The following is a 14,110-nucleotide window of genomic DNA, read 5'->3' on the forward strand; positions in this document are numbered from 1 at the left end:
TCCGAAAATGCATGGCCATGCTACGTACGGTTAAGAGTTAACCTACAAAGGGATTCCGAATCACAGGATCGAGAAAGAGCGGTCGGCTTGAAGCTAGACCAAATATCGTGAGGCAAAGGGAATAGCATGTATATAATGTTGTGATGGTTCGTCTGATATGATCTTCGTGTGCGTATAGGAGTTGGCACGTCTTGCTAGAGGCCGCGACCGACTATTGGGCCGAGTAGGAGTACTCGGGCCATGTCTATACATATCCGAACCCATAGGGTCACACACTTAAGGGGCTGGAAGCCCAATTCGGATGTGATCCGAGTTGGATTAGGTTTAGAAGTACTAATGGGCCTCGGACCCAGAGGCCCGTTAGGAACCTCTATAAATAGAGGGGTGGGGGCGCCCTAGGGTTTACACCTTTTTGGCAAAACACATCTGCCGCGCCTCCCACGCCCTCGCCTGTTGTAACTCGCGGATCTAGCAATCCGGCTTGCGACGCTTCCTCCCTGCACGTGTGGATACCTTGGAGGTGTTGCGCCTGCAACACTTGGACGAGCCGCCGACGAGCCACGACGAGCCGCCGACGAGCCGACAACGAGCCGCGGCACGAGGGAGATCTTGCTGCACGTGGACGAGCTGTGAGGAGCTGCTGGACGTCGACGTGATCGACTACGTACGACTACGTTGATCAACTTCGCTGCATCGACGCGAATCTACATCTTCCGCACCAGTAGTGCGTCGAGTGGTAATCCCGTGATCCTTATACGGTAGTTTTCCTGGTTTACGCGGTAGAAATTTTTATATTGCGCTAGTGTAGCCTACCTCGTTTCCCAACAAACACCCCTTATTTGGATCCTCTACCGAGAGCGCGTGGCCGTGCCCTGCTACCTCAAAGATCTAGCATGTACAGAAGCGAATCAAATCTCGTTGATGACACAAGCATCACAGGCAGGGAAGGGGCCACGGGTGCACTTCCATTTGTTAGGACCCTTTTGGCAGCCTAATTCCCCTCTTGGGTGGACGGTCGAGTGGGATCCCTCCTCGAACGATGAGGAGCGGGATCACTGATGTCCTGTTTGGCCTCACCAGGGACATCCAACCCTGGCGCTAGTTTTCGTTATTTACCTTGTTCCGCTGCTTTCGAACCTTGTAAAACTCTGATTTCGAACTAGTGTGTAATGAACTATTGGACTAATTATTTGAGCTATTGTATTTTCTGGAACCACTCACCTTCGTGTGAGCTATGCTAACTCGGTCCTGTTTAAGTGGTTAAATCGGATGAAATCCGACGGATCGTCGAGTTAACTTGATTAAAGCATGAGATTCGCGTGTTAGGCGACTTAACCGTGCTTTAGCTAAGTTAATCCGAGGTGTTCCACCACAGCTGGTACCAGAGCTGGTTTAGCAGGACAGAGAACACAATGGGTCCTAAAACACGTTCCTTTTGAATAAAATTTGCAAGAAATGTGTTGAAAAATCTCGTACGATCCTTAAGGATGACCTTAGTACAAGAGGCCCTAGGGGATTTTTGGGTTATTTTAGGTGGCTACTACTTATTGGTTATTTTGCTAACCTCCAGCACTTCGTCACGTGTATCATACGTGTGCCGAGTTCCGCATCACGAGTATGCGAGGGTTGATAGGGAGTTCTATTCAAAGGACCCTATCATCGCGGTTGTTTCGCCCACGTTTATCATACGTGCGCAGGTTCCGTGTGTTAATTCATGCGAAGGGTGGTATGATTCGATTCCAACGAGCCTATCATCACGGTTGTTCGCCCACGTCTATTATACTTGCGCAAATTCCGCATCTTGATTATGCGAAGGGCTATATGGTTCCATTCAAAGGGGACCTATTTCCACGGTTGTTGTGCTGTCCATGCAGCGTTAAACGCATGGGTGTCATTTCTATAGTGAACGGTAATGCTTGGGGAAGCTTTCGTGAGTGCTGGCACGAAAGGTTCATGTGGTTGTGTTTTCCGCAGGTACACTAACCGCATTCGCTTAGGGAACGATGCTAGAAACCGACTAGCTACTATAGGGAGTGACGTACTTGTTGCCTTGCCACCAGCACTAACCGCGTAAGACCAAAGCTTTTGCCAGTTGTTTTGGCTGAGAGGACGAGGTAGGTCGTATATGCGTCATGAACTAAAATCTGTGAAACCACCTCCCTAAAACAACCTTGCCCTGGTAAAGCTCTTCTTCGCTTTAAGGATTTCTAGCTACCTTCTCAGCTTGCGCTCTGGTTAAAAATCCGAGTATCTCACTCTGCTCGATCTGTTCTCTTTGGGGTTTCTGTCTCACGCTTGTTTCGGTTCTTGGTTCCAGATGGCTGCTCCCGGACATGTGTTTCGCGGCACTGATGGCACTTCCCACTCCACGTGCTTACACTTCGAGGGCTTTCCTGCTATTTTGTGGGATACCTTGAGGTGGTTTGGGTACCAGTCACCGCCTCTTTACGCGGGACGGGAGTACCAGGAGCACAGAGTGCAGTGATGCAATGTGCAAATGGTTGTACCTCCACCCCCTGTACAACCCGAGTGGCCCCAGCTCGAAGTCTCGACCTACGGTCACACCCTTAAAGACACCTGGGAGTCAGCTGCCCTGCAGGCTCTCACCCAGTTTTGCCGGCTACACTCGGTTGAGGTCCTTTTGGACCCAATCGGTTTGTTTCCCGCCAGGGATCGGCTGGACCCGGCTTGGCTTGACCGCGTCAACAACATGGAGGTGTTGGCAGCCTCCCACTCATTGGTCACCCTCTCTACCACCACAAGGTGCATGTCAGCTTTGTACCGGCTGATTGAGCTTCAAGGACAGGCTATGGCTATCTTGGCTTGGATAGCCGTAGACACCCAGGAGCATTTCAACACCGCCAAGAGAGACTTGGTGGAACGGTCGTATCAGCTTATCCAGAGGAGCATACAGGTCTCCTACATGCAGGCCAGAATTTCCGAGCTTGAAGAAAAGTGATAGACATGGAGCATGATATGATGCAGCTTGCCGAAGAAAAGATGGAGGTTGAGATGGAGCTCGCGGTTGCTAATGCACACTTGGGCGAGCACCACGCCGAGCTCGATGCCATCCATGCCTTGGAAATGCAGTTGGACGAGCAAGAGGCCCCGGAGAAGGAGGAAGACCCTAAGGAGGTAGTGGGAGTCTCCAGTATGGACATTGAAGATGGCAACGCCCCTTCTCCGACGCATAGTGTTCCCTCAGTAGGCAACCTAGATAACTTTTAGGTTGGAGGCTGTAGGAAGCTAATCTTTTGTTGTACTCCTCGGCAACCTAAATTTTGGATAGCAATGTAATAGGTTAGCCTTGAGTTGAGTGCTCCTCCTGTGTTGAAGAACCAGCAATATAATGATCTTGGTAAAATCAGTTCCTTTTGGGACCCGTTTGGGATGCCAAAGTTGCATGAGTTTTTGTGCTGTGACCGCACGCAGGTTTTCGTTCCTTTGGGTCTGTCCAAAGTGTGGCCGACCCAGGGTCGCAAGGTCGGATGCACCCGACCCCTCGCAGCAGGTCTCCGCCTCGCCCGACCCCTTGTTGCACGGCTCCGCTTCACCCGACCCGAGCACTTAAGGCCGGACATAGTGGAACCCATGGGATACGGTTTTGACTCGCCTGAGGTTATGTGCAGACCAGCCGATGAGAACACGGATCTTGTGGAACCTACTAAGTGTGGATCAAAACACCTTTCCGATCGGTTAGCAAAGTAATATGACCATGCAGAACCGAGCTAGTTGCTAACTAGGATGGCAAGGAGAGGTGTACACCTCCTTAATAAAGAAATGTTGTTGGATTGCACTATCGGTAAGAGTTGCATTTAAGGATTCAACACATACGTTCCCGCATGATTGGAATACTTCTGAGATTATGGAACTAATGGAACGTTGACTCTTGCAGATGGCGCACCGCACCCGATCCGGCTCTATGCCCAGTGGCAGTGAGCAGAGGCAGGACCTTCCCCCACCTCCGCCCCCACCTTCGCTGGAAGCCATCTTGGCGGCTCAAACTGAGCTGCTGAGGCACATTGCCCAAGGGCAACAACAACAGCCCCATGGAGGGAGGGCTCATCAGCAACATCAGGTTGCTTGCTATGAAGACTTTTTGGGCACGCAGCCCCCGACCTTCCACAAGACAGAGGACCCTCTCGACACCGACGCATGGGTTCACACGATCGAATCCAAATTCGAACTCCTCACTGCCTCGTGCCCGACCAGAATAAGGCCCGGTTCGCAGCTCAACAACTGCGTGGTTCCGCCCGGCTTTGGTGGGACCACTACCACGTCATGTTGTCGGCCAACCATGTTGTCAGCTGGAATGAGTTCAAGACCGCTTTTAGAGGGCACCACATTCCAGAAGGTCTCCTGGAGCGTAAACTCAACGACCTGTGCCGTTACGCAGGTTATCACGCGGATACCGATGAAAAGAAGAGGGATAGGTTCCGCAGAGGTTTAAGCCTGGAGCTCAAGGAGAGGTTGAACCCTATCAAGGTGGATACCTATAATGAGTTGGTGAATCTGGCCATCTCCCAAGAAGACTGTATGCAGGCCCTCAAGGCCGACCAGAAGCGGAAGGCCTCAATGGCATTACCGAGCCTGCCTGCTCGAAGATTCAGAATGGTTCCCCCTCAATCGCCCCACAGGCCACAACAGTTGGGACGATGGGTTGCTCGCCCTCCACCACCAGCGGCACCTCGTTTCCCCGGTTTCCACCCGCAGGCGCCCCGGCCGACCTTATCGCCGCCGCCTCGCCCTGTGAATGGTAACCGCTGCTTCACCTGCGGCAATGAAGGGCATTTTGCCAAGGACTGCCCCAAAGACAAGAATCAGCGGCCCGGCCAAAACCCCACAGCCAATAGGGGAAGGAGGCCCAAGGTGCAGGTTCGCCAGGGTCGGCTCAACTACACCAGCCTAACCGAGCTCCCCGAAGGTGCGCCAGTAATGATGGGTACCTTCCTTATCCATAATCAAACTGTTGTTTTGTTTGACTCGGGAGCATCCCATAGCTTCATCGGGAATAAGACTGGTGAGAGATGTAAGCTGAGCGTTGGTCACACAAAAGGGTCATATGTGATCTCCATCCCGGGAGGGAAAATAGCTTCAGACAAGATAGTTAACCTTGTGCCTATCCAGTTAGGCTAGATTCTTTTTAGGGAGAATCTCATCATCCTTGACCTAGAAGGAATAGATATCATCTTGGGGATGGATTGGATGACCCGACACCAGGTGGTTCTGGACGTATCTGCCCGAGCTCTCCACATAAACTCACCTTTGCATGGCAACTCTACCCTACACTTGACCCACCCTGAGTGCGCAAATCCTTGTGCGTACCATGTAACAGAAGCCCGGATAGAAGACCTTCCTGTTGTCCGTGAGTACCCCGATGTGTTTCCAGATGACTTGCCCGGCATGCCGCCAGATGGGATATCGAGTTTGTCATTGAACTGCAGCCAAGCACCGCCCCAATATCAAAAAAACCCTATCGAATGCCACCCGCCGAGCTGGCCGAGTTGAAAACCCAATTGCATGATCTGTTGGACAAAGGCTTTATCCGACCCAGCACTTCACCCTGGGGTTTCCCCGCCCTGTTTGTGAAGAAGAAGGATGAAAGTCTACGCATGTGTGTGGACTACCGACCCCTCAATGTGGTGACCATCAAGAACAAGTATCCACTTCCCCGCATTGATGTTCTGTTTGACCAATTAGCTGGAGCTAGAGTATTCTCCAAGATTGATCTTCATTCCAGTTGTCACCAAATCAAGATCTGACCCTGTGACATTCCCAAAACTGCTTTCTCCACAAGATATGGACTCTACGAGTACTTGGTTATGTCCTTTGTGTTGGGATACGAGGTAGGCTACACTAGCGCAAAACAAAATTTCTACCGCGTATAACCAGGAACAACTGCCGTATAAGGATCACGGGATTACCACTCGACGCACTACTGGTGCGGAAGATGTAGATGTGCGTCGGTGCAGTGAAGACGATCATGTAGTCGTACGTAGTCGATCAACGTAGTCGTACGTAGTCGATCACGTCCAGCAGCTCCTCAGCAGCTCGTCCACGTGCACGGCAAGATCGCCTCCGGTACCGCGGCTCGTCGTCGGCTCGTCGTGGCTCGTCGGCGGCTCGTCGATGGCTCGTCCAAGTGCTGCAGGCGCAACACCTCCAAGGTATCCACACGTGCAGGGAGGAAGCGTCGCAAGCCGGACTGCTAGATCCGCGAGTTGCAACAGGCGAGGGCGTGGGAGGCGCGGCAGGTGTGTTTCGCCAAAAAGGTGTGAACCCTAGGGCGCCCCCACCCCTCTATTTATAGAGGTTCCTGATGGGCCTCTGGATCCGAGGCCCATTAGTACTCCTAAACCTAATCCAACTCGGATCAGATCCGAATTGGGCTTCCAGCCCCTTAAGTGTGTGACCCTATGGGTTCGGATACGTATAGACATGGCCCGAGTACTCCTACTCGGCCCAATAGTCGGTAGCGGCCTCTAGCAAGACGTGCCAACTCCTATACGCACACGAAGATCATATCAGACGAACCATCACAACATAATATACATGCTATTCCCTTTGCCTCACGATATTTGGTCTAGCTTCAAGCCGACCGCTCTTTCTCGATCCTGTGATTCGGAATCCCTTTGTAGGTTAACTCTTAACCGTACATAGCATGGCCATGCATTTTCGGATCCGATCACTCGAGGGGCCCAGAGATATCACTCTCAATCAGAGAGGGGCAAATCCCTTCTTGATTGATCATGTCTCATAGCATGCTTCTTGACAAACCCGAAAGCTACCTTTATAACTACCCTGTTACGGCGTAGCGTTTGATAGCCCCTAAGTAGGTCGATCCACATCTAGAATACATGCGACAATCTCAGGTCTAAGGACAAAGCGTATATGTTGTTTAAAGAGAGAACTACTTCTCGTGTTGGGTCAGTCCTAACACATGTCTCCACATGTGTCCACATTATTAGTTCAACATCTCCATGTCCATGACTTGTGAAACATAGTCATCAACTAATACATGTACTAGTCTAATATTCATGTGTGTCCTCACATGAACTCCGACTAGGGACAACTTTAGAATAACCATACAAGTAAAGAGTTTCACATACAATTCACATAATTGCAAATCAATTCAAGTAGCCTTTAATGGATATTCAATGAACACAACATACAAATCATGGATACAAATGGAATATCATCATCTCTATGATTGCCTCTAGGGCATACCTCCAACACTTTGGACTCACCAATGCACCCGCTTATTTCATGTATCTCATGAATTCGGTGTTCATGCCCGAGCTGGACAAGTTCGTGGTGGTGTTTATTGATGATATGGTATACTCGAAGAACGAAGAAGAACATGCCGAGCATCTTCATGTGGTTCTTCAGCGGTTGAGGGATCACCAACTTTATGCCAAGTTGTCCAAGTGTGAATTCTAGTTGGAGAGTGTCAAGTTCTTGGGACACACAATCTCTCGGAACAGCATAGCAGTGGACCCCAGCAAGGTACAGGAGGTCATGGACTGGAAGTCACCCACCTCGGTTCACCAAATCCGCAGTTTTCTTGGACTAGAAGGCTACTATCGGTGTTTCATTCCGGATTTCTCAAAGATAGCTAAGCCGATGATGGAGCTACTGAAAAAGGAAGTCAAGTTTGTGTGGAGCCACAAGTGCGAAGAACCTTTCCACACCTTGAAACACCTGCTGACTTCTGCCCTAGTTTTAGCTCAACCCGACCCTTCCAGGCCGTTTGACGTGTACTGTGACGCCTCTGGCACTGGACTTGGGTGTGTTCTTATGCAAGACAACCGAGTCATTGCCTATGCCTCGCGGGCGTTGCGACCGCATGAGCTGAACTATCCGACCCATGATCTTGAGTTGGCAGCAGTGATTCATGCCTTAAAGATATGGAGACACTATCTGATGGGCACCCACTGTAACATCTACACCGATCACAAGAGCCTCAAGTACATCTTCACTCAAGCCGACCTCAACATGCGCCAAAGAAGATGGTTGGAGTTGATTAAGGATTATGATTTGGAAGTGCATTATCACCCTGGCAAAGCCAACGTAGTAGCAGATGCTCTTAGCCGCAAGACCCATTGCAATTGCTTGTCGGCAACCAACTTCACAGAGACCCTCTGTCATGAGATGGGAAAGCTTAGTTTGGAAGTTATTTCCCATGGAACCCTCGGTCACATTTCCCTTGAGTTTGTTTTGGAGGACCAAATTGGGTCAGCGCAGTTAGAGGATGAGGGAATAAAGCAAATTAAAAGGAAGATTGCACGGAGGAATGAGGGATATAAGCAATTCCGACAGGATGAGAATGGGAGAGTGTACTATGGGAACCGACTTGTTGTCTAATCCGACCCCGCTTTTAAGAAGCAACTCCTGGATGAAGCTCATCTCTCCAAGTTCTAAATCCATCCTGGCAATAATAAGATGTATCATGATCTCCGTCAAACTTTCTGGTGGAGTGGAATGAAGCCAGAAATTGCACGCTACGTCTCCGAATGTGACACCTGCCAACGTGTCAAGGCCAGCCATTTGAAGGTAGCAGGTACCCTGCAGCCGCTACCTATCCCATCCTGGAAATGGGAAGACATCAGCATGGACTTCATTGTTGGACTGCCCCCTACATCGCAGCGACATGACTCCATTTGGGTTATCGTGGACCGCCTTACCAAGTCTGCCCACTTTCTTCCTGTTCACACCACCTACCCGGCCAAGAGATATGCAGAGATGTATCTTGACTGCATTGTTTCTCTGCATGGTGTGCCCAGGATGATCATATCTGATCGAGGTGTTCAGTTTGTAGCGTGTTTTTGGGAATAGCTACAAGCATCACTTGGCACCAAGCTCATTTGTAGCTCGACCTATCACCCGCAAACCGATGGTCAGACTGAGAGAGTAAATCAGATCCTTGAAGACATGCTACGAGCTTGAGTCATCCATTATGACAAGAATTGGAATAAGTGCTTACCGTTGGCAGAATTCTCCTACAACAATAGCTACCAGACGAGCTTGAAGATGGCACCGTTTGAAGCCTTATATGGTCAGAGGTGTCGGACGCCGTTGAGTTGGTCACAAGTTGGAGAAAGACAAACCTACGGTCCTGATCTAGTAATAGAAGCCGAAGAGCAAGTTAAGATAATTCAAGCAAATCTCAAGGTCGCCCAATCTCGACAGAAGAGTTACTCTGACAAGAGGAGATGACCCCTGCAGTTTGACGTTGGTGATTACGTGTATCTTCGCGTCTCCCCGACCAAAGGAGTGCAACGATTCGGGGTAAAAGGAAAAATGCCTCCCCGATACATTGGTTCTTATGAGATTGTGGAAATTTGTGAACCCGTTGTTTACCGAATCCAACTACCAGAACAGCTTTCGGCCATTCATGATGGTTTCCATATATCCCAACTGAAGAAATGTGTCCAAGTCCCAACTGAGGTCTTGGAACAGGAGCAACTTTAAATCGAGCCCGACCTGACTTACGCCGAGTACCCGGCCAAAGTCCTCGACCGTAAAGAAAGACACACCCGGCGGCAAGTTGTGAAAATGTACAAGATACTATGGAGCAACCACACGGAGGAGGAGGCAACCTGGGAAACAGAAGAGTATCTGAAGAAGCACTTCAGAGGTTTTCTTTTCAACCAAGAAGGTAAGGACCGCACACCCCCACTGGTTGCCCTTACACCCGAATCTCGGGACGAGATTCTTTTTAAGGGGGGTAGGCTGTAACGACCTTGGTTAATCAGCCAAGTTAATCTTAAGATGAGTCCCTAATCCAGTTGACTCAGCCTTTCTTGAGCTTGATCGCCTAGAGTCTGGTTCTCAGCCCCGACCCCTGAAACCCAGCCAAACCGCCGGTTCTCTCTAAGTCCCAAAAAAATCGGTGTTCCTCCAAATCTTAGAGCTGTGGGAGAGCTAGAGACTAGAAGGAGGACCCACAACCAGATCCCCCGGTTCTCTCGAGTCAAACGCGCCAGAGCCAGCGTGCGCTCCGCTTTAGAGCTTCCCCGGCACGTGGCTCAACTTCTCCGACGCGCGCCGCCTCGCCCAGTCGCCAGCCGCGACAAGATAGATCAGCGCGCCTCCCTCACAATCGCACGCGGAAGCCCCTGCAGCCCTTTCTGCCTTGCCTCATCTCGCTCGCACCCTCGCCGGCCGCACCAAGGCGCCCTGTCACCGCCGTGGTAGAGGTTTTGCCACTGCCACGCCAGAACGCCTCGCATCCCACACTTATCATCTCGCCCGGATCCCTGGCCGCGCGCCCCGATGCTTTCTGGCTTTTCCGCCTCTCCACAGTCATGCCGCCCACGCACGCTCTCCATGACGATACCGCCCTCACCAACCACAACTCCGGCAGAGACAGCTCCTTTTTCCGCCTCGCCAGTGATGTGCCCCGGCAAACCGTTGTTCTACGCTCGCTCGTGCCGCCGCTCGCCCTGTCACCTTGCTTGCTGCAACCTCGCTTGCAGTGCCTCCCTTCCTATCACACGCCAGTCTAGTCGCCACCACAATCCACCGCTTGACGCGACCAAACCATGCTCGCCTACGCCAACTCTTAATCCCAGCAAAATCGTGCCTGCGCCGGCTTGTCTCCAGTGCCCAATGACCAAGGACCCTGTCCCCGAAACTCTGTTTCGCTGCTCATCGCCGCTCAATCTCCGCCAAGGAAGAGCACTCCATCCTTTTCTTCCCGATCTTCGCGCGGCTCAAACCCTCTCTCTCTCTCTCTCTTCCACGCAGCTATAAAAAGGAGTACCAGAGCCCCTACCGGAGTTTCCTTCGCCATCACTGTTTCGCCGCACCATACTCTGCTCGCACTTGAGCACTATCACTTAAACTCTTGAGAAAGTTCCCCTCTCCGCTCAATCCGCTTCTCCCAACCCACCAGCCGCCTGTTTCCTCCGCACGGTGCTAGAGCTTGCTTGTTGTCCACAAGAAGCTCCGCCGCCGCTGGAGCACCGTTGAACCTCGCCGCCATCCAAGCCTTAGCGCCTTAGTCCTTCCACCTAAGTATGTTCCTTCCTGACCCCAAGACTTCACCAGTAGGCCTAAAGGTAAGCTGCTGACCCCTTCCCGGTTCGTCCGACCCCTTTTTTTCCATCTCGCCCGACCCTGTCTATTTCGCCGACCCTTATCCGCCTCGCCCGAGGGCTCGGCTGTATCTTTTTTCTTTGACCCGAGGGTATCTGTGTAAAATTTTGGGGACTTCTCTGTGATAAGTCTGAGGATCCCGGTACAGTTATTCCTTAAGCCTAAGGGTCAGATCATAAGTTTCTCCCAATCTGACCCTTTTATCCTGTTCTCCACCAATTGAAGTTGGACTCCTCCACCTTTCCTGCAGCTTTGCTACAAGTGTCTGAGCTAAACATGCAAGTGTTGTTGAAATAACTGTCTAAATGTTTAACCCCTGCATTTGCACTTTCGTGTAGAGCTAAATCTCGCCGACGGCACATACGAACTGCATCCGGCGCTAGAAGACGGAGCAGTAGCTGAGCTGCCGACCGCAGGAGCCGAAGCAGAACCCGCTGAGGACCAGTTTGCCTCCACCCCGCTTGAAGGCAAGCCCCGGAGCATGAACCCAACTTTCTAAATTTGCACATGCCTTCCTTCATATGAATGTGCATTTACGTTATAGGAGTTGTTTGAAACCATAGATGCATGACTTAGTTCCCTTAATCTAAACACTAGTCTGTTGAGTCCGAGTAGTTGCAATGCTTAATAGGGCTCGGCAGAAGTTGAGTGATTTCCTGTCACTTGCGAGTTATAGGAGTTGTTTGTTCTCCTTCTGGTTATAAATATAAGGACGATGGACGGGGCAGGGCTTGGTGAACTCTTTTGGTGGTCGGCTGATCGCCCCGTCTGTTTACTTGAATATGTTTAAGGTCCGATAGTGGTGGTGTTCGTGATCAAATGTTTGAAAATACTAATCTCATACCCATTATAGGATGGAGAAGCCTAGTACCTGATTGAACCTGGACGTGAGCGGTTCGATCCACTGTCTCTGGAACAGAGTTTTCCCTGCGGCCGCATGTGGTGGCAAGTGTGGTCACGGAACAACAGAGGCCGGGTCTGTGGAACCTTGCACCAAGAGAGGTGGTCCCGACACGGGTCAGGGGATTGATGGGGATGGCCAACAAACGAAGCGACCCTCGGTGGTGCGCGGATGTCATGAGGTTAGGTTCGTTATGCATGGTTAAGGAACTCGAATCGATTCGTCTGCCTCTCACAGTTTGAGACTACTTGATCGCTATGCTACACTAAGTAAAGATGGAACATGATGATGAGATGAACCCGATGCTTGTTCTACACTTTGTTGTTTGAAACTATGTTTGTTTAGCATAAGTTGCCAATGTAGAATGGTTAATGAACTTAGAATTTGAGCTAAAACTTTGAAAGTAAGGACCTAACACAGTTGCTTTTGGCAAACAAAACCCCTCAGCCAAAGAGCCTTGCATGTCTAGAAGTGGTGGAGTAGTTTTCCCACCGATCGATTAAGTCTTGTTGAGATTATAAGCTCAGCCTTGTTCATGGCATCTCTTTTCAGGTTAAGTTGAAGCTTCTGAGTTCGCTGCCGTTGGCACTTGGCTGCCCCAGCTTCCTCCTGGGTGGACGGTCGAGTAAGATCCCTCCTCGGACGGCGAGGAGCGGGATCACTGATGTCCTATTTGGCCTCACCAGGGACATCCGACCCCGGTGCTAGTTTCTGTTATTTACCTTGTTCCACTGCTTTCGAACCTTGTAAAACTCTGATTTTGAACCAGTGTGTAATGAACCGTTGGACTAATTATTTGATCTGTTGTATTCTCTGAAACAACTCACCTTCGTGTGAGCTATGCTAACTCGGTCCTGTTTAAGTGGTTAAATCGGATGAAATCCGACGGATCGTCGAGTTAACTTGATTAAAGTATGAGATTCGCGTGTTAGGCGACTTAACCGTGCTTTAGCTAAGTTAATCAAAGGTGTTCCGCCACAGCATGATTTGATAATGTGATGCTACAGTAAACATGTGCTAATGATGGTTTAATTAGGCTTAATAGATTTGTCTCAGGAATTAGCCTCCATCTGTGTAATTAGTTTTATAATTAGCTCATGTTTAGTCCTCCTAATTAGCCTTCGAATATTCGATGTGACATGAATTTTAGTCCGGGCTAAAGATGCAAACACCCCTTATTTGGATCCTCTACCGACAGCGCGTGGCCGTGCCCTGCTACCTCAAAGATCTAGCATGTATAGAAGCGGATCAAATCTCGTTGATGACACAAGGCATCACAGGCAGGGGAGGGACCACGGGTGCACTTCCATTAGTTAGGGCCCTTTTGGCAACCTAATTCCCCGCCGGGTTCCCGGCCATTTCTGCGTGCTGGCAGCCCACGCGGAAAGTTTCGACATCTTTGGAAGCTTGCTAGGCGGGGAAGTCCGGCCTATCTCAGCCGAATCTTCCGCACGGAACGGCTCCCGGCCTTAAGGCATCGGGTGTCCATCCCCGTCCCGAGGACACCGTCTCCTCCGTGTCTCCTCGTCTCGCCAAAAAGCCACCACCAACCCGCGTCTCCTCCGTCGCCGCCGCTCCTCGTCTCCTCCTCCTCCACCGCCCCCCATCTCCTCTGCCGCCCCGCCGCCAACTCGTCCATCTCCCCCGTCGAACGCCGCCGCCGCAGTCGCTCGCTCCTCCACCATTGCCCTCCCTCCTGCTCATCTCCGACGACCGGCCGCGCCTCTGCCCTCCCGCCTGCTCGGGTAAGTCCTCCGCCAACCTCTCCCTGCCATGCTAGGGTTTCTCCTCTCCTCTTTTCACCTCACCTTATACTCACAAAAGTTCTTGCAGATCTTACAGCGGCGTGGTTCCTACGACCAATGATGACCTGACGCAGTTCCTACAATGGCAGATTTGCCCAATTCGGACTCCCCTGCCATTTCCACCTCCCCATCAGCCATCAGGTGATTCACTTGGTACATCCTTGTCAGTCAGATGTATAGTTCCATGGTTAGTTGATTGTTTGATTGGTCATCCTTGTCAGTCAGATGTATAGTTCCATGGTTCGTTGATGTAATTTTGTTTGTTGCCTCATGAACACCAACAATGGGAAGAATAGGTGTTAGT

The sequence above is a fragment of the Setaria viridis genome, chromosome 4 (assembly GCF_005286985.2).
Source record: "Setaria viridis chromosome 4, Setaria_viridis_v4.0, whole genome shotgun sequence".
NCBI classification, from domain to species: Eukaryota; Viridiplantae; Streptophyta; class Magnoliopsida; order Poales; family Poaceae; genus Setaria; species Setaria viridis.